Source organism: Diorhabda sublineata, chromosome 4 (genome assembly GCF_026230105.1).
Source record: "Diorhabda sublineata isolate icDioSubl1.1 chromosome 4, icDioSubl1.1, whole genome shotgun sequence".
Classification (NCBI taxonomy): Eukaryota; Metazoa; Arthropoda; class Insecta; order Coleoptera; family Chrysomelidae; genus Diorhabda; species Diorhabda sublineata.
Window position 1 is genome coordinate 21,748,039 of NC_079477.1, and position 20,836 is coordinate 21,768,874.

General features: G+C 32.4%; 1 protein-coding gene across 2 annotated transcripts in view; it reads right to left on the reverse strand.

Annotated features, from left to right (window-relative positions):
- LOC130442494 (rho guanine nucleotide exchange factor 10) overlaps positions 1 to 14,619 on the reverse strand; it is a 134,949-nt gene extending 120,330 nt beyond the window's left edge. For both annotated transcript variants that reach the window (XM_056776650.1, XM_056776651.1), the window contains exon 1: positions 14,333 to 14,619. The gene's annotated coding sequence lies outside the window, so the exon portion shown is untranslated. The remainder of the gene's footprint in view (positions 1 to 14,332) is intronic.
- Between the last annotated feature and the right edge of the window lie 6,217 nt (positions 14,620 to 20,836).

The window sequence follows — 20,836 nt, forward strand, 5'->3', positions numbered from 1 at the left end:
CTCCAGATGGGAAATTTTGATTGTTGACGTATCCATTCAACCAGAAATGAGCTTCGTCGATTAACACAATTTCATTTATTAATTCATGCGTGTTTATTGATTGTTCCTCGTATAATTGTCTTCTGCAATTTATATTGGATAAACTATACCGTCAACAGTGTGTGTTCAACATTTTTCGGCGACTTTTATCACAATATTCATTGATGATTCCATTCAACCGATAGAAAAAATTAAGCGTATTCCATTTATCAATTTCATAACGCATATTTTAATCTATGTTTTCGTTTAATAAATAACATATTAGATAATATTCCCAGATATTTCACCAATAGCTTTGTCCCCTCGTTTGCGCGGCTATGAAGTCGTTTAAAAACATCCGAAAATCTTGAGTCAAAACCCCACTATATGCCTGTCCAGTTTTGTGTAAATATCCTTCATAGAATGTCAGTTTATCCTGCATTTACTGCCACAATAGACCACCCCATATATTATTTATCAACGTGCCTTTGTTGGCGTTGAGCCCACTGAGCTCAAGGGTCTTATTAGAAACTGCACGGGATGATTCGGGTGTATGCAACAGGGTAGGATTATTTTAAACTTCATTTGTGCAATACAAGTTTTAAATAGTTTTATATATTCTTAACTAACATTAACTGGATGGAAATTGACTAAATCATCAAACTATTTTCAAAATATTTTATCGTTGTAAAAACGTAAACTTATGACTCTAAAACTTATTTTTATTGCGCAATAATTAGAATAAATTTCTTATTTCATGTATTTTCGTTTGCCTGATTTTTTTTATTATTAAAGTTTCCGCGACTTTTTAAATAAAACAGAGAATTTCTTGGACACTTTGTAATCGATCATCATTTCACGGACACATTTTCAATAATTACAATCACTTTCCAAACATTTTTAAATAATTCCATGACTAAATCTTCATACAATTTTCAAAATATTTTATCGTTGTACAAAAGTGACCTTGTGGTCGCTCTAAGACTTATTTTTATTGCGCGAGAATTAGAATCAAATTTCTTATTTCAAGTATTTTCGTTTGCCGGAAGTTTTTTTCTTTATTTTATAGTTTCCACGACTTTTTAAATAAAACAGAGAATTTCTTGGACACTTTATAATCGATCATCATTTCCCGGACACATTTACAATCACAAAGAGCGCACATTACCAGTGTCGAATCCGAAAGATCGTTCGAAGAGCGCACAAAAAAATTTGATCTGCCCAAGTGAGTCCTAGAGATGGACAAACTTAAGAACTTTTGAATAATTATCATTAAGACAAAACGAAAAACCGTCTGCAAACTCTAATATTTTCCAAAATGAGCAAATGTTCAATATTATATAAAATATTGACCAAAAATTGATAAAAAAATTATGTTTTCTTAGAATGAGCGCATTTTTGGTTAGGTATATATAATATATAAATCTGTGCGCTCGGTGCACGCATTCCAATATTCAGATTGATTTTGAGTGAAAACGTGTGATTCGATAGACGATTTGAATTCTAGATATCATGATAAATAATTGCCTAGTTAACTGTAGATGTAGCTTTTAGATTAAGAAATAGAAATTTATTCAATGGGAAAAGGCAGTTTATCAATTTCATATGATGCAGGACAAAATTAAAATATTTAGTTAAGAAACAAATGTTTGGGAAACACAGGATGATATGAAAAATATATTTTAGACTATAGATAGATTAAAAAATAATAGTTTAATAATATTTTTAGGAATAGTAATTTGATTCTTTGAAATTATCTGTAAGCACATGGAAGGTAGTTCAAACTTTTTAGTACTTTTGAATTAAAAGTTTGATTTTTTTATGGTGAATATACTCAGAACGTGTTTGTTATACAAATGTTGAGTTGTTTATAGACACTAAAAATATTCATCTTGGTCAAAAAATATAACTTTCGAAATGGATCACACCAACATCAACTCTCTTCGACTTTTGGTGATCAAGCACCATCTCGAGCTATCGTGTTTTGCTGGTTTTCCGAATTAAATCGTGGTCGCACTTCGCTACATGATGAATTTCCTAAAAATCGTCCAAAATCGGCTGTTGTACGTAAACTGATTATGCAAGATCGTCATGTGACATACAGTGAGATTGAGGCATAATTGGGCATTAATTTTACTTGCATACATTTAATATTACATGAATATTTGGCTACCAAAAAGATTTGTTAAAGTTGGATACCGCATAATTTGACAATCGCTCAAACAAAAAATCGTGTCGATTGGTGCAAAGAAATGATGAACAAACTCAATGGCTGTGCTTCAAAAGACGTGTATGAGATCGTAACAGGTGATGAATCATGGATCTAACCAATCAACTGTATGAGTCTTTCAAGACTAACTAAATTCAACAAAAGTTGTTCGCGCTCTAAAACTTCGAAGCAAATTGCACATGACCCCAGAGCAATTCTCCACGACGACAATGCGAACTCCCACACATCAGTTCAAATAAGAACGTTTTTGAACAGTTAAAACATCGAATTGATGGATCATCCACCGTATACTCCTTGTTTGAAACCAAATGATTTCTTCTGAAGAAGCGGTTGATGCATTCAAATCGGGTTCAAGTTTTTTTAAATTTGATTCCAAATAATTAGCTTTCGTTTATCATTATGTATATCTCATAATCAAAAAAGAAACGCGTACAACACGCAAATATCAATTAAGTAGACGCCTTCCACACCTCGGGCAATTAAAACGACGACAGGAATTTTGTCGTATGACGAGGTTAATTTACTAACATGAAAGAAAAATCATAATTATGCATCTGTTATAAGAATAAGAATGTCTTCGTTTATTTACGTTTGAAAAGCACATAGCGGAACTAGCAAGAAATGATTGTCAATCTATGCAAACACTTGTAACATAACATCATCATCAAGCCTTTCAATTCTGTGGATTGAGGGCGCTTTTGGCACTTTAAATCCTTTTTTTTTGAAGTAGATTACTCCTCATTTTCTAATTTTTATTTTCTTTATAGTTTGTCGGTTGTTTTGGCTGCTTTTGTTTGTTATTGGTTTCCATCTTTTCGGTTCCGGCATTTTGCTCTCCAGTTTTCTATATTGAGTGCTCTTATATCGTTTTCTATTTTGTCTCTCCAAGTTTTTCTCGGCCTGCCTCTTCTCCTTGGCTACAATGGGATTCGATTGTGTTAATCTTTTGATCATTTTAGTTGGTTTTTTCTCATTATATGCCCAGTCCAGTTAAGTCTCACATATATTAATATCATCATCAATCTTTTCAATCCTTTGGATTATGGTGGATTACTCCTAGTTTTCTATTTTGGTTTTCTTTAGAGTTTATCGTTTGTTTTCGCTATTTTTCATTCCTTTCGGTTCTGGAATTTTGCCCTCCAGTTCTCTTATGTCCTTTTCTATTTTGTCTCTCCAAGTCTTTCTCGACCTGCCTCTTCTCCTTGGCCACAATGGGGTTCGATTGCGTTATTTTTTTATCATTTCAGTTGGTTTTTTCTCATTATATGCCCGGTCCAGTTGAGTCTCACATATATTAATATCATCTTCATCATCATCAAGCCTTTCAATCCTTTGGATTATGGCTATCGCTTTTGATGTTTCAAAATCCTTTGGATCACTCCTGATTTTCTATTTTTGTTTTCTTTAGAGTTTATCGTTTGTTTTCGCTATTTTTCATTCCTTTCGGTTCCTGGACACATCCTGTAATATTTCAATATTTAGGGCGGTTATAAATTTCAAAACTCTTGTTAGTTAAAGATAGAGAATCAGTTAATAAAATCAAGAATAAGATAAAAATATTGTGGGATTAATTTGTGCATTTTTCACATACATTCTGCTTTTCAAGTTACCCATAGAACCACGACGCGTGCAGGGAACGTGTATGTATGTTTGCGCGTTTCTAGACATATATATATATATATATATATATATATATATATATATATATATATATATATATATATATATATATATATATATATATATATATATATATATATATATAATATATATATATATATATATATATATATATATATATATATATACCGGATTTCAACGGGCATCATTAATTTTAACAAATGAATGCTTTCCTGGGCAAAATAAATATCGAGGTTTCTGTATATCAACACGCTCTCACTGAATCTTAACAAACGTTAAAAGTGATGATCGAATGAAGTCTAGGGAAAGGAAATAGAATGATGAAAAGGAAATTTAATTGAATTTTTACGCTGTTTTACACGTACGCGTCGCAATTAAGATCCGTGTTCTTTGAATCAAAATTTAGTCCAATTTACTGCATATCAACGATAACATAATAGTGAAAAATATGGCAGTGCGCAGCTGTCTTTCTCTACAACGAATCGTCGAATCATGACAATACAACTTCTGAACTGAACAAACTATTTTCAAAGAAACTCGTTTCGTTTCCAATATAAAGGTACCACGTGACTCATTAGTATGAACGTGTTGGACATACCAGTATCGGCGACAATTAAATTGTACTGACTAGAGAGAAACTACACTTGCAGCTGAATTACCAATAGTTAGACTTTAATATGTTTTTCAGTCTGTAATGATGTTTGGATGAAGTGGTAGTTGATTTTTTTACATTTAATTGTTATATACTTACGCGAGTTGAAAAAAAATAGACCAGGGAATAATATGAAATTATAATATGGTAAGTCTATCTTAAATATCAATATAATTGTATGGAATTATTTTATTTTACGAGGGCCGTTTTTTTTTCAACCTCCGATCGCTCCGTGCAGACACTACGCAGGCAGTAGAAAGCGACATTAAGGCGTCAGTCGGCATTGTGCTATAGCCACGTAAGCATGTCCGCAATTATTGATGCTCCCGCCAAGCGCGAATTGCGAAGTTTCTATAGGCCGAAATCCATCGGAGAATGATTCGTGTGTATGGGGAAAACTTGAGTAATGGTGTTGTGCGTGAATGGTGTCGAAAGTTTAAAGATGGCCGTAATAATGTGCATAATGAAGGGGGCCAGGGACGCGAATCTGTCGTTTCAGATGACCTGGTTCAACGAGTTTACGGAATGCTCCTTGGGATATACCCATTTATATGGTATTTTAGCTGAACCACCTCTTTAAAAATCTGTAAATTTTTGCGTACACAATATAACCATAAAATATAAATGAGGCTTAAACTTCGAAATCTATAATCAGAAGCGGATCATTAAATAATTTATTGGTGTAAATGATTAACAACTTGCTTATCACATTGATATTCATTATTAATAAGTCGTTGTCATTTTCACTTGATTCATCATTAGTTCCCAAAGATAACAAGTAGTCCTACAGTTTCTTTTTACCATATTATCAACATCTTACATCTTTTGGTTCTTTGGTAGATAATAAAAATAATAAAAATTGATACGAACATCATCAACTCAAATTATTGAATTGAAATAAGCAACATTTTTTCTCAAATGCGAGGATGGTACCGGAAGTTCCTAGCTTAAAAAAACTCGATGGAAACATCTTCACGACACTGTTTTTGTTCCATTGTGAACGAACAAGGCATCCATCTTGCCCACAGCTTTCTCTAGTCCAAATTTTAAGTTAATATGCGATGTACTGCACTTTTTGAATTTCCTACTATGTCTGCTAGCTCGCGCACTTCAAATCCACGACTATCCAGTACTAATTCATGGATTTTCGTCCTGGAGTCCTAACGACCGTTGCGATGCTGGTCCTTGCAGATCGTACGACCAATTTTTCCATGATTACAAATTCCCTGAAAACGCTGCCAAAAACAACGTGGCGGCTTCAAACTTCAAACAGATGATTTATATTACTGTGGTACTTGTCAAGCAACTACCGTCATCTCTAGGTCAGGTTAGTTACTTCTGGGATCATCCTCGTAAGTCAATGAATATTCGAATATCATTACCACGTATTTTATCACATATTTGTCGAAATAATGGATGAAATATATAAATAAATTATTCTGTGTAATCAATCACTGGAACAAATTACTTTTTATCTCCTGAACTATAATTGGAATACCACTTTTAGCGGTATGCGCGTGAAAAACGCTAAAACCGAAAGGTAAATACCGAATATAGAATACGTTGAATAGTATACCAGTGTCCATTTGCTGTCAGACCACACGTGAAAAGGCCAAAAAGAAGTAGAGAAAAAGGTAAAATAAAACTATATCGGTTCCTTGAGACTCGAGCACGTTATGCTGACCATCTGGGCTATAAAATACTGGTATTCACTAATCTAGATGACCATTGACGTGACAGAAATGAATTGGATTTATAAAAATTAAATTCGACACTATTTTCGTGTAAAATATAAATAAAATTCAGCTTATCGTGTGAATTATGAATAAAATTACAAACTATATTTCTAACCATTATATTTTAGAATTTTTTTTCAATCGTTAAATACTGATGTCTCATCGAAATGATCATTCGCACCGCCGCTGGTCTAAAGCTATATAACATTGAAAACAATTGACACTAGTTTATATTGCGGGTTATGCTGTGCATGTGACAGTTGCTTGCGACTGTAAACAATCTGGAATTAATGTCTTATTTACATAAATTAATATATACGGCATTGTTTGATGCAACGAACGCCATTATTGAAGGGTCAATAGGATACGTGGTGGTCTAGTTGAAAACTTACAATGAACAATGTGTCCTAAATTCATATTGTATGATAGTATCTTGGAAATTTTTAAGATCAACAAGTGTAGTTGGTAATACAATGTACCGGGTGTGCAAGAAAAATACCTTTCAACTATATTATATAGTACAAAAGAGGTATTAAATTTGTAACAAAAGATTTTAGATTAGTGGAAATAGGTTTATGTATTTGATTTCTAAAAAAGTCATTAATTTAATATATTTTTTCTAACTGTTCTAAATGTAACTGTTATTAAATATCTGGTCGTATTTCAGTTTTTTAGTTTTTCATTCATGCTATAAGTACAAGAAATTTTTTTTGTCGACAGAGGACATATCAATAATTTGATTATAATCATCACACCTTCTCACATTGATGAAAAAAAGTTTTCAGTTGGCTGAAACCGCGCAGAGACCGTTTCAGTTATACAGAAGAATTTAATTTAAAAGCTATTCCGCAATAAGATAAATGAATCGAAAGTATCTGTTGATAATGAAATTACATGTCCAAGGGTTTTTGTATGCTCGATGAACTTGCAGAATATCTATAATGTATACAGGGTGTCCCACGACGAGTTAAAACTATCTGTATATATGGCAAAATAATTATAGTAGAATCATGAAAATTTCTACGTTTGGATTTTTGGATATGATATTTTCAATTAAAATATTTTCAAATGTCAACATCCGGTTCTACCCGAAATCGACTGTAACTTCTTCTCTTTGACATTACCACGTACATCATTCATTAATGAAATTTTCAAAATATTCTCAAAATTTTTCAGCTTAAAAATTTGATTTTTGTTGAAATCAAAGTTATAAGAAGGAATTTTCCTCAAACCAAGCGGCCACTACTAAAAGAGTACGAAAGGGACAATATTTTTCATTTAATTTTTCTATTCAAGGTTTAATATTAATTAACACACTTTAACAGTTGTTGTAACTTAGATCGAATTCCAAAGAACAGATTAATAATTGAATCGAGAAGGATTTAAGGGAGATAGGGTTAAATTATCAGGACACCTGCTTGCAATCGAAATTGAGTTTGTCAACACGTTGTTAAAAAATGTAAAATATTAGTTATTTATTCGGTACGGTTTCCTCATTTTTTTTTCGTTTCTATCGAGACGTAACACCTACTGAGTGTCACAAAGAGACAATAAATCATAAATGATAATGGGCTGTTTCATTCTACAAGTATTTGTTCGTACAAATAGAATGAAATAATTCACATAATCCACACACAAACGTATACACACCTTTCCTTTATTTGATATTTATTTCATGCACAAAAGTATGTCTGGATATGGATAATAACTTTTTAAAATGTACACATAACGAACGTAGTCTGTTTATTAACCCTAAAAAAATAACCGTTAGTTAGATCAATAAAATGTACATTCAAATTACGAGATAAAAGACAAGTTCATATTAAAACAATAACTTTATTACCAAAGGATTGGTCACCGCCGAAGAGATTGAGACATTTGTCATATCTGTGGACAAGCTTGTCAATACCCTCTTCAAAGAAAGTTGCCGCCAATACCAAAAGAGACCTTGAAACTTCTGGAAATTCCGTGGACAAAAATGGCGAATCTGCGGATTTATTTAACCATTCTATCAATTCTTTCAACCAGGTGTTAAGAACAAAGGCTTGGAAATGAGATGATATATCGCTTGGTAGAAAACTGACACAAGTCAAAATTAGTATATGTTCAGTAGGGCGGTTAAGAATTCGAAATTAAAAACAGCATCTTCAAGGTATAAAAAATATTTCATCCAACACTTTTTCATATTATAACTTTAAGTAATAATACATTATTTCATATGGTTTAATGTTTAATTGAAATATTAAACACACTAAATAAAAGGAAAATGTTAGATTTATTCGAGTTGTGACACTTTTTCATAAAAACTACTCATTGCTTGACGTAGTTTTTTTTAAATTTATGTATAATTATAATAAAAACTGTTTTAGTTGATAATTTTAAGAAAATCTTAACCCTAATGTAAAAATATACAAAAAATTCAGTTAAATTCATAGAACGATTGTGTACAAATTATAAATGGAGGTTACCACCTGTCGTAGGTTATCAAAAAATTAATATATATATATATATATATATATATATATATATATATATATATATATATAAGTATATATATATATATATATATATATATATATAGAATTTATATAGAAACATGACACAATCCACAATCCTAAAAGTGGCGTTTTATAAAAGACGTTTTTCGATAAAATTTTCACAAATACGACGTTTTCTCATGGGATTAAAATCACAACTATCCCTTTTCTATAAAAGAAAAAGTTTGACCACTAAAATGAACAAACGGCCCTTTAATCTGTTATGATTTTAGGTTCAATTAATTATCTGGAATATGATGAATTTTGACCTGTGTCACTTTTCTATCAACAGAGCGATATATGTAACAAACAAAATGGGCAATTGCTAGTCTATTTTCATTCAAATCCAAAGTGTTTTTCAAAAACAGCAAAAGGCATTCCAAAACCAAGAACTGACGTTCAAGATCCACCTCGTGAAGGATTCATAAAAAGAAAATCCAATCAAAAGCTAAAGACGAAGCTTCACCTCATCACGTCCATTTTTATACCCATGTAGAACGCAAAACCCATCGAAAGAAAGTCCAAACCCCAGCCGCGTTGTCGTGATAAAGAAGAAGGTCGTTGGCTTATTTAGCACTTCTCAATTTTGAACATTTCCATTAGTTACAGAAGAATAATTGGAAAATACGATAAATAAGAACAAAAATAATTATTAGGACTATCTACAGGAGCTAAAACAGGTAAAAATTCTCCTGGGAAGACAGACGTTTCACAGCAAATACGATGTCACTATAGTAGGAAATTGATGGGTTCAAGCATATTGTGACATAATGATGTAGCATACATGAAGTAGATGCAAAGTAATTAATTCTCCATGTTTTTTGACCAAACCTCGTATTTATCAAACTGTTATACAACTATTCCCGTTACCCTTACAATAACAATAAAGCAACAAATTGTTTTATTACAACGGTTGAGTTTTGTCACACACACACACACACAACAAAAACTACTTCAACGTTTTATTGTCTTGTTTACCAGTCAACTTAAAATAAGTCCGACAAAGTTGGAATAAACTCAAAAGTATACAACGAGTTTGACCTAAATATGTCATCCATGTTAATGGAAAATAAATGTTATCCGGTCTATTTGCTCTTTGTATAACTTTCTATTAATATTGAAAGTATTTCTTCCATAAATATTTGGATCGCACGATTATTATTATTTAATAAAATTTTATCTCACAGTTTTATCAAATAAATCAAAAAGTATTGTTATAGTCGATAAGAAAGATTACTAGTTATACAATAAATCAAATTAAATAATCAGAAATAACTGTTACGCGGTCTATACTCTACGACACGACAGGGCGTCCTTGAAACCACAATCATTTCACGAAGAAGTCGAAGAACTAAAACAAAATTTCCTATATTCTTATTAGTGTGTTTTAAATTATCATTTTCACATATATCTCAACTATTCTTTAAAAAAAATTACAATGGAAACTCGTTAACGATTCGAATGTATGAAGAAAAGCAGGTTTTGTGATATAAATAAGTTATCTGTTTGTTTTTCAACCATTTGAGAACTGTTTGCAAAGTGCTTCATCATGAGATGGTCCTACATCATTTTCCACGTCTAGACATAATCTGAAAGCCTTAATCATTACTATAACAAGTGACCCATTCTGTGATATCATCATCATCACAATCCTGGTATATTTGTATTTTTAACATTAACTCAATCATATCCTCCAAAATAGAATCATCGGTATTGATTATTGAATTTTCATTTTCCCGAATAAGTACTCTGTTCCGACTCGTTCGTGCTTGCATAAATATAACTTTTAGTATGTATGTTAAACATTTTGTAAATTGTTTCAATATTACTTAATTATTTAATTGGTCGCAGTTGATAGTCAGGTTAATCGCGAATCCGTATAACTGAGGGCCGGATAATCGTGGATCCGTATAACTGAGCGCCGGATAATCGTGGATCCGTATAACTGAGCGCCGGATAATCGAGTTTCGTTGTACGTTGTTGCAAGTTAGATCGCGCGAGAAGAAAAACTTTTGCACAGGTCCAAAGCAAAACAAAACATGTACAGTCTTTTCGTCAAAAATAAGGACATATATTGTTTCTTTATACACCATATTTTCTGGATTGAGCTCCGAGGAGTATTTATTGCTCTTAAATATCAAACGAAATCAAGCTAAGCATTTGGCTAAGAAGAAAATTTTGTTTCATCAGGACAATGCAACAGCAAACACATTCGTTATTGAAGTGGCCAAAATTAATGAATTTAAGTTTGATTTGATACTTCAAGCATCCTATTCACCAGATTCAACCACATTGAAATATTTTTTGTTATCAGAAGGTCGTGTTTTTTTTCATACGCCCTACTTTCTCATTTATATCTATATTTTTTGTAAATGACGCATTTCAATTTGACAAACTACTATTTAGATGTAATAAACATGGCATTTAATAGACGAAAGGTAAAAAAAGCGTGGCCGAAGCAAATATTAAAGAAAAGAACAGAAAATGTGATGCTGATGTATTATTGTGCACTCAGGCAAGAAAGACCTTACTATCTTCGAAAGTCTCGTTTTACTTGGTACTTTTTACGGATGTTTTAAATACTTTTTATATAATTATACAAGTAAATTGAAAAATCATGTTCTTTCACTTTTACGCTACGATTAAATACTCCCAACAACAACCATCGATTTTCCGTAAAGTTCTATGGAAAATATACGAAAAAAGTTTTTACTCCGAAAAGTCACCATTATATTTACACGAAACGAATAAAGAATCTGATGACTTTTCAAAAATATGTCTGTACCCTGTGTTAACGTCGTTACCACCTACGGAATATTCCCAAGCCTCTCGGCAACTTGACCTGGGTTAAATTTTCCTGGAATTGACCGACTATATCTTGAATTTTATTTTCATAACATGCCCGTCAGTATATTGGTTTGAACGTTTTCGTAATGAACCATGAAATGTTTATGTCGTGGAATATTGTATACAAAAAATAAATTTCGTAATTAACTTTAATTAGAATAATCAAGAATCGATTAGTTAAGAATTGCGGCGTCACAAATTTTTTAATATCTTTAAAAAAAACATCAAATTGACACATTAGGTACATTGTTTAAAAAAGGTGATATTCTGAAAAAAAAACTCATCACATTCATCACATGTTTTGGAAAAAATTGTACTAGTCTCAAAAAAATTGCACCCAGAAAAAATATTTCTATCAAGCTTCAATTTGAATATATAATTTTGAAGTTGATGAATCTAATGTTTTTTTAAAAGATATTACAAAATTTATGCCATATCAAAGCTCGGAATATATTGGAATTAGTACACTTCGGTGTTTAAATTTACCACATTCCCATTACGAAAACGCTTTAATAAGCGTTAAAAAATAAAGCAACGCTCTCTCTACCATATATATATATATATATATATATATATATATATATATATATATATATATATATATATATATATATATATATGTTTGTCACGTGATACTGGTCGCATTGACGTAACTTTAAAAGCAAGTAGTGCGTGATTGCTTAAAAGAGTGCACGTTCTGGTGGGCCTACTGAAGTTGATGATGACCAAATCAAAGTCTTCATTGAAGAGGATCGTCATATAATTGTTGCACAGAGGCTACACGTATCGCACACAATAATTAAGAAACATTTGAGTTAGTTAAGAAGCTTGTTATTTGGGTACTTCACGAATTGAAAGAAAGTATCATCACACTGGTGATATAAAATGGAGTCTATACAGTAACATAGTTCATGGAGCAATCACTATGAACCAGTACAAACCACATCGAAAGCTGAAAAACCACAAAACAATATCATGCTGTCAGTTTGGTGAGATTACGAAGATGTTATGTTTTTTAAGCTGCTTCCAAAATACCAAACGATCAATTCTGATATGTACTGTCTACAATTCATAAAATTGGATGTAGCAATGAAGGAAAAAAGGCCGGAAAGGTTTAGTGTTCCACCATGATAATGCAAGGCGTCACACATCTTTGGTAATTCGTTGGAAACTATTGGAGCTTGACTGGGGAGTGATACCACATCCCCTTTACAGCCCTGATTTAGCACTATTTGATTATTATTTATTTAGAAGATTGTAGAATTCTTTGAATAATCACAAATGACGATGATCTTTAATCGCACTTGGTTCAGTTTTTGGCTGATAAGAACCAGAAATTTTATAAGCTCGGAATCATGAAGCTGAAAGAAAGATGGCTAAAGGTCATTAAGCAAAATGGAAGATATATAATTGATTAGAAACTATCCTTTGTTAAAATTTTTTAATACAAAACTTAAATTACTTTGTCGCCAACCCAATAATTAGTTTCAACATTGGTAGAATTTTAAATAATTTTACTGGTATAAGAATGAAAAGGTTTTGTCAACTTGACGACATTTCGCTAAAGAGATACGAAATTATATATTTTCAACGTTTCCAGCTAGAATAACAGATGTAAATTATATATTTTTCATTACACGTACAAGTAATACAAAACAATTCTTTTCACAGCGGCACATCATCATCAATTACTTATTAATTATTATGAACTCTAGCCTCATTAAATTATCGTTGCTATAAATTGTCTGTGTTTAAACTTTCTCCCAGTTTTATAGATTCAATTTTAACCCCATTAAGGTATCGTCTTTAATTATTTATTATTTAATTATTGTGACTATAATGAACCATAAATATATCTAATTTTATAATTATTTTATAAAGAAGTCTATAAAACTAAAACTTCGTTCATTCAATTTGATATTCGTCTAGTCAGATTAGTTTAACTAATTGTAACTTCAAATTATTAAATCCTCAGTTTGCTAAATAAATTGTTTTTAAAAAGCAACTTTGTGAATTGAGTTATTTAATTATATCAAATTCAAATTATTAGAACGTTCAAATTTATTCAATACATCCCTATCGAAAGCTCTTATGGAAAATTGGAAAAAAAAGAAATAATTAATTGACAGTTATTGATTGTTGGGATACATTAATTATGTTTTAAAAAAATTCTGTCACAGAACATAATTTTAGCTTTAGTAAATCTGCATAATTTTAAGCAACAAATTTAAGGTGACATTCGGTATCTCATAAATCCATTATTTAATTCTGTGCTTTGTTAGGTTCATATACAGATTTTTCGTACAAAGAAAGCTTTGTAAAATGGTGCTTTCTTGCCATACAAAATCCATTAAATCAGCAATGAATCTGCTCCCTTAAAATCACAATTTCGAAAACTTGAAAACCGTATATAATTTAAATCCGTTATTATCGAAGATAATATCCAGAGCCCTTTTTTGTGTATATCTTGATGGTAATTGTTTTCTGTAGAGCCAATGAGCGTGAAAGAAACAGGAAGTCGACTATCTTGAATTACGGAATGTCCCTATTCAATATTATTATTTATAAGTATCAACTAATACTTTTAAAAAGTAAGTTTTATTTGGTTTAAATCGAGATATATGATATTTTTCAAGTTTGAACGTTACCGCAACAAACTATTTCCACTTACTATTCATGCGTATCCTTTTCAAAGTAAGCGAAAACCACAGTTCACAAAACAACCACAACATACAAAAATAACGAAAAGTTTCGTATAGAATCATAAAAACTAACAACGCGTAACAAATAAATAGTTACACAAAATAAATAAAAATAATTTAAAAGTTTAAGTTTGACCGGCTCTGCGCTTCCACACACACTCACTCAACACTCGCTCTTCTTGGTTCGTGTACTCCAAAAGATATTCTCTTAACGTTCTGAAGACGTACTTTGTTATTCGAAAGCGCGCATTGCACTGGCGACTCGAAGGCAAGTCGGTTCAATTCGCATGGTTGCCAGCTCAACCAAACAAACATTTATTAGGAGAGAAGGCATTTCTCGATTCGTAGAATGTTCGACTATTGCTTGAACAATAAAATTAATCAATTTAATCCATTTTATTGGTTAAATTGTTAATAACTAAATAGATAAATATATTGTAACTGTCACTGTCAGAATAACGACAAGTTTTCAGCCATTTTATAAATTAAATTCCATATAAAACCGTATGGCAAATATTTTAATAAACAAAATTCCTGGACGACAAAATTTTAATCAAATAACGTAGTTTCATTGTTAATGATGTATATTTAGTTTCAAATAAAGAATCTTTTATACACCAGATTATTTTGGTGGTAGCCATATAGAGATATAATGAATAATATGTATAATACACTGCCGAGCATAAACTTTTATGTTAGTCAAACTTTTTAATAGTGCACTGTAGGGTGAATCGCAAAATTTATTAAGTTAATGAGATATGGAAGTGTTAATTAAGGTTTAAAATCATTTTTTTGCAAATAGCATCATCTCCTCTGATATGATGATAACCTTTAATTGTAAACTTAACCGTGAACAAAAAGTAATACTGCCAACATAAATGCAAAACCAAGTATACTAGTCCAGTCATTTTAGGTAGATTTAGGGAAATATTTCAGAAAATCGAGATACCCAGCTATAAAGTCGTTTAAACTTGTTCATTTTACATCCTAAAATTCCTCTCGAAACTTACATATAATTCGATGTGAGTACCTTTAAAAATCTGGAGGTCAAAAGTCAAAAAAATCGATTTTTTGCACATTTTTAGCAAATAACTCGTCTCCTATGGGTTTTATGCTATTTGTATTTATTAACAATATTGTAGAGCATTAAAGTTTCTATAACTTTTGTTTCAAAAATTTTTTCATACGGTGAATCGTTTCTGAGATAGAGGGAGATTAGAATCCCGTTTGAAATCAACTGGTAGTTCCGATCAAAAATATATAATTATAAATAACTTAAATTCAACACTTACAATATATTTAAATATTTTTTGCTTAATTATTTATTTTATCAAGTATTAATTCATTTAATAGCACTTACCTGTACGTGTAGTTTCAAATCGTAGAGAGAAAAATTTTAATCATATTATAACTCAAATCTTATTTTAAAATAATTATTCTTAAATAAATAAAAAATAATAGGAAGGAAATAAAAATGGAATTAATGATAATTAAAAAATGTCATTCGATATATTTGTGATTGTTAAAAAAAATAAAAAATAATTATAAGGACAACGAGTTCTAATTTCAATTTTTTTCTTCTTCATCGTCGTCGTCTTCCCCCAGCTCTAAAATTCCAAGGTGGTTATCGTCTTCAATGATATTTGTTTCCAATTCTTCTATGATTTCTGGATCAAAGATCCTGTCTTCATTAACATCAGTTTCATATGGTACAATATTAAGACAAGCTTGTCCATTACACTGGCCACAAGCTAAAGAATACTGCATCCACATCTTGAACCGCAACTACTCTTGCAAGTGCAGACTATGTAATTAGCATAAACGAGAAAACAATTAAAATGTAATTAAGAATTTTTTAATTCAAACGGGATTCTAACCCCGCGCGCTCTGCCCTCTATCTCAGAAACGATTGATCGTACCAAAAAATTTTTGGAACAAAAGTTTTAGAAAATTTAATGCTCTACAATATTGATAATAAATACATTTAGTGTAAAACCCATAGGAAACCAGCTATATGCAAAAAATGTACAAAATTTTTTTGACTTTTGACCCCCAGATTTCTAAAGTTGCTCACATCGAATTATATATGAGTTTTGAGAGAAGTTTTAGGATGTAAAATAAACAAGTTTAAATTTATACATTTAGTATTATACATACTAAATCAAAAACAACACACCATAAAAAACAAAATTCTTCCACATTCATCACATTCATTTTTTCTTATTCAATTGTTTACCATAGAAATCACAGAAATGTGAGAACTTGAACACCCTTCACCACCGATTGCATTCGATGTATTTGATTCTGCCTTTTTCTTTTTTTATTTCGTTGTAGTTTTTTTTCTTGAAAATTTATTTTCCGTTAGATCTATTGTGTATGCAATTTCGATTTTCATCTTTTTTCTGTTGTGAAATCAATTTTTTTTATTGAAACAAGAGCAAGCTGCTGTACTGCAATTTTAGATTGAACAGTACTGGAGATATTTGATCCAAAATTGATCCTGAGGTGGGATCTTGTAGAGGCGAAACGGGTGCATATAAACAACTTATCTGATGAGTTTTTGGTATTAAAGTCAACTGCAATCTTCATAGAGGTTTGTACCAAAAATGTTTTTCTTAGATAATCATAGTCTCCTAGGAATTACTGAGAAATCGAACGTTGCTTTGAAAGAAGACGCTGCATTTTTTATAGTAGCAGATTTTTCCCATGCTGTGGCCAGTAAATTATAACCCGTTAATTCGTCGTTGGAGGCATTTTATTTTCTTATTCGAGTTGTTTATCTCTTTGCGTTATAACACACGATAACCGAGATCGTTTCTCCTTTCTCTAGTGAAGTAACCGACGAAACTTTGACGGCAACAACATGTTCAGAGCAGTTGTTTAATCGCAAGCACTTTATTAAAATGTGTACAACCTTAACCATAACAAAGTATCTAACCATGGATAAAAGGCGTTATTAAATTAGTGTGGTAAATAGGCCAAAAGACATGCAAAGGATCACGTTGGTGCAAACCCATGTTTACTACTTCAAGCTCATTCTGAACTTCTTTCACCGACGAATTGTGCCCTCGGGAATAGCAACATGATCTAGCGATGTCAGGATTGGATAATATGTATTGTAAATACGAGAAACGTAAATGCTTAGTCTCACCTCCTTGGTCAATTCTACTCGATTCGGCTTATAAGCTGAATATAAAACTGAATAGACAATTTCCTAACCTCAAAATGAGCTATACGAGCTTGGAAGTATTACCTACGCCGCTGACTTTTCTTATCAGACGACAATTTCCTCCCTACACCTACGTCATAATATATTTTTAATGACTATTACAAATTTCCTGTTGTAGATACTTATTCCCTTAAGGAAAAGATCAGGTGTCTTGAGGTCGTATGATATTACATTTTAATTTCAGAGACTATTATATGCGTTTATCGAAAAAAATATTGATCGATAAAGACAGTATATAGATATAAAATAGCGGGTGGTTTGTTTGAAATTTAAATCCGACAACACTGCCTTAAAAGAAGTGTCTTGCGCTATACCTCTTTATCCACATGTTGCTGCAGCTGTGTATCACGGACACTAAGGCCATCCTCGACCTCGGCGAACACGAAATTAGCCTTTCCGAAGAAAGCACAGCGTGTAAGTAAAAAGAAGGAAGAACACGAAGTGGCCGTAGAAAATTATAATTCGTATAATACAGGTCGGTCTTTTAGTGTCACAATTTTGATGAATGTTTTTTCCAAAGTCGTTTATTTATCGCTTTGTGAAAAATAATCTCGGTTATTATAAACCGCTAAAATTTTATTTCCTCGTATAACAAGGCATGAGAGCGTCTGTGATTGTTATTTATTACAGTTATTGATATTAGCTCAAATATACAAATACACACTACACTACATGGAAAAAAGTTGGTAATGTATACCAGGGCATACATACAGGGTGTTCCACAAGTTTTACACCATAAATAATTCTTCATTATTAATTGTAGACCAGGAGCGAGTCATGCCCAATGGATAACAATACGTAACTTTTACAAGGACAACCTGTATAATCTAATAATAAGAAAAATGAATGTTTCGATCGATTTTTTAACAAAAAGTTTCTTCTTTTTCAACTCGCTAAAATTTGTAGTTTAGGAGATATTTAGATCGTCGTACATGCCAAGAAAATCGTTCGCCATAAAGAAATATTTTCTATAAATTGTGATTATTTATTAGAAAATAATTACAAGAGATATTAAAACATTTCTTGGAGAACTAATGAATAAATACAAAAGTTCAAAGAAATTTTCTTTGTAAACGTCGGTGTAGGAGTGCAAAGTACCCACTTCTAAAATTTATTCAAGTTATTTTTTGTTTGGTTTTTCATAAGTTGCAGACTAACCAACTAAATTTTTCTATATTTCAATTTTTTTCTTACGTAAGTAGCACGCTGTTCGACAACCTACATGTATTGAAATTCTAAAATTCGGCGAAGGCGCCCGTAGTCCCTTTGACTTAATTTTTATAAATGGCGGAATCTGTTTGATGTTTGTTTTCTATATCTGTCTTTATTGCAACCGGTTTATTTACATTGTTGTTACATTTTGAATTATTTCTAGAAAGGTCTTTTTATTTATTGGTTTTGTTTCTTTATTTTTATTAAGAACGTCATTTGGATATATATAAGCGGGTTCGTTTAGCCCAGTTTATAATAAATAGTCGTACTAAACAAAACGAATTAAAAGTAATCGAAGAATTTAAATAAAGTTAGTTAAGTGATAGTGATAAGTTAGTTGAGTGTATAGTGTTTAAATAAATTAAGAACGTAAAAGACTGTGTTTATTAAGTAAGAATGACTCTTTATGGCGAACGGTTTCCTTGGCATGTACAACGATCTAAAAATCTTCACACGAGAATTTTTTAAGTCTCAGCATTATTTTCACGACATCTACTCGAATCTCGGAGCACCCTGTATATTCAAGGTTATGATTTGTTATTGCCTAATTTACTATCTATCTATCTATCTATCTATCTTTTTTTTTCTGTAGGAGGGGAAATCCTCATGGACACCCGACAGTCATCCTCCGTCCTCTCGGTTTCATACTGTCGGGTAGTGTCAGACTCTTACTGACTAAAACCCCCCCTGTGCTCTCGCTCTTTGCAATGGTATCCACTCTCGCATTGCTTCATTGCAAAGGCTGTCTTTCATTGTGGTCTAATTTCTACTTTCTCTTTCTTTGGTCTCTATTATAGCACGTATCGCTTCATAGGTGTACTTCCAGGACTCTTCTGACTCTAACAAACATTCCATCATGGTGCCGATGTTGAAAATTCTTCCACATTTCTGGGTATACAGGTTCCTTACTTCTTCCCATCTGGAGCAGAGGAAAAGCGTATGTTCGGCGTCGTCCTCCTCGCCACAGTAGTTGTATTTAGGAGTGTCTGACCTTCGCTTGGTGTATAGGTACTTACGAAAGCATCCATGGCCCGAGAGTGCTTGGGTTACGAAATAATCAACTTCCCCATATTTCCTGTTCACCCAGACTTCGATTACAGGAATAAGTCGGTGGGTCCATCGGCCGTACGTTCCGCTGTCCCATTTCGCTTGCCACCTTTGGATGAGATTTACTCTTGCGTCAAGCTTCGAAACTCCGTCGTACCTCCCTTTTCTCTCTTTCACTTGTAGCTCTATTGGAGGCAGTCCTGCTATTACCCCTACTCCTTCGGCAGAAACAGTCCGGTAGGCACTGCATATGCGGATAGCCATCTTTCTCTGCAGCCGGGTCAGCTTTGCGATAAAAGTTTTTCTTTCGGAGACGGTGTGCCATACTGGAGCACCATACAGGATCTGGCTGTGAACCACACTCGAAAAGATTTTCCTCTTAGACGCTCTGGGACCCCCGATGTTTAGCATTATGCTCGCCAAAGCTGAAAGAGTTTTCTCTGCTTTTTCTATTGTCTTCTCAATGTGTTGTTTGAAACTAAGTTTCGTATCTAGCCAAAGTACCTAGGTACTTTACTGCTTTAGTAGGCGTAACGATCGTGCCTTGTACGTTAAAGCATATTTGGCCAATCTTCCTTTTGTGTGTCAACAGGACAGCCTCAGTTGTTTCCGGCGCTAGTTCTAGGCGTTTACTTTCAAGCCAGTTTCCTACGAGTTCCAGTGCAGGTTCTTCAGAAGTTTTTCACTGGCAGCTGTTACTACTAAGGCGACGTCGTCTGCAAAACCAACAAGCGTAACTCCTTGTGGCATCTCTATTCTAAAGAGCACATCGTACAATATGTTCCACAGAGTCGGGCCCAGTACCGATCCCTGTGGAACTCCACTATTGACGCTGAAGACCCTGGAGTCGTTTTCTGTTTCTGTAATTATCCTTCTATTTGACAGGTAGGATGCAATGATGCTTATCAGGCTTTCATTAATTCCTTTTAGTCTAAGCTCGTCAAGTATGTGTTGCCACGATGCACTATTGAACGCGTTTCTCACG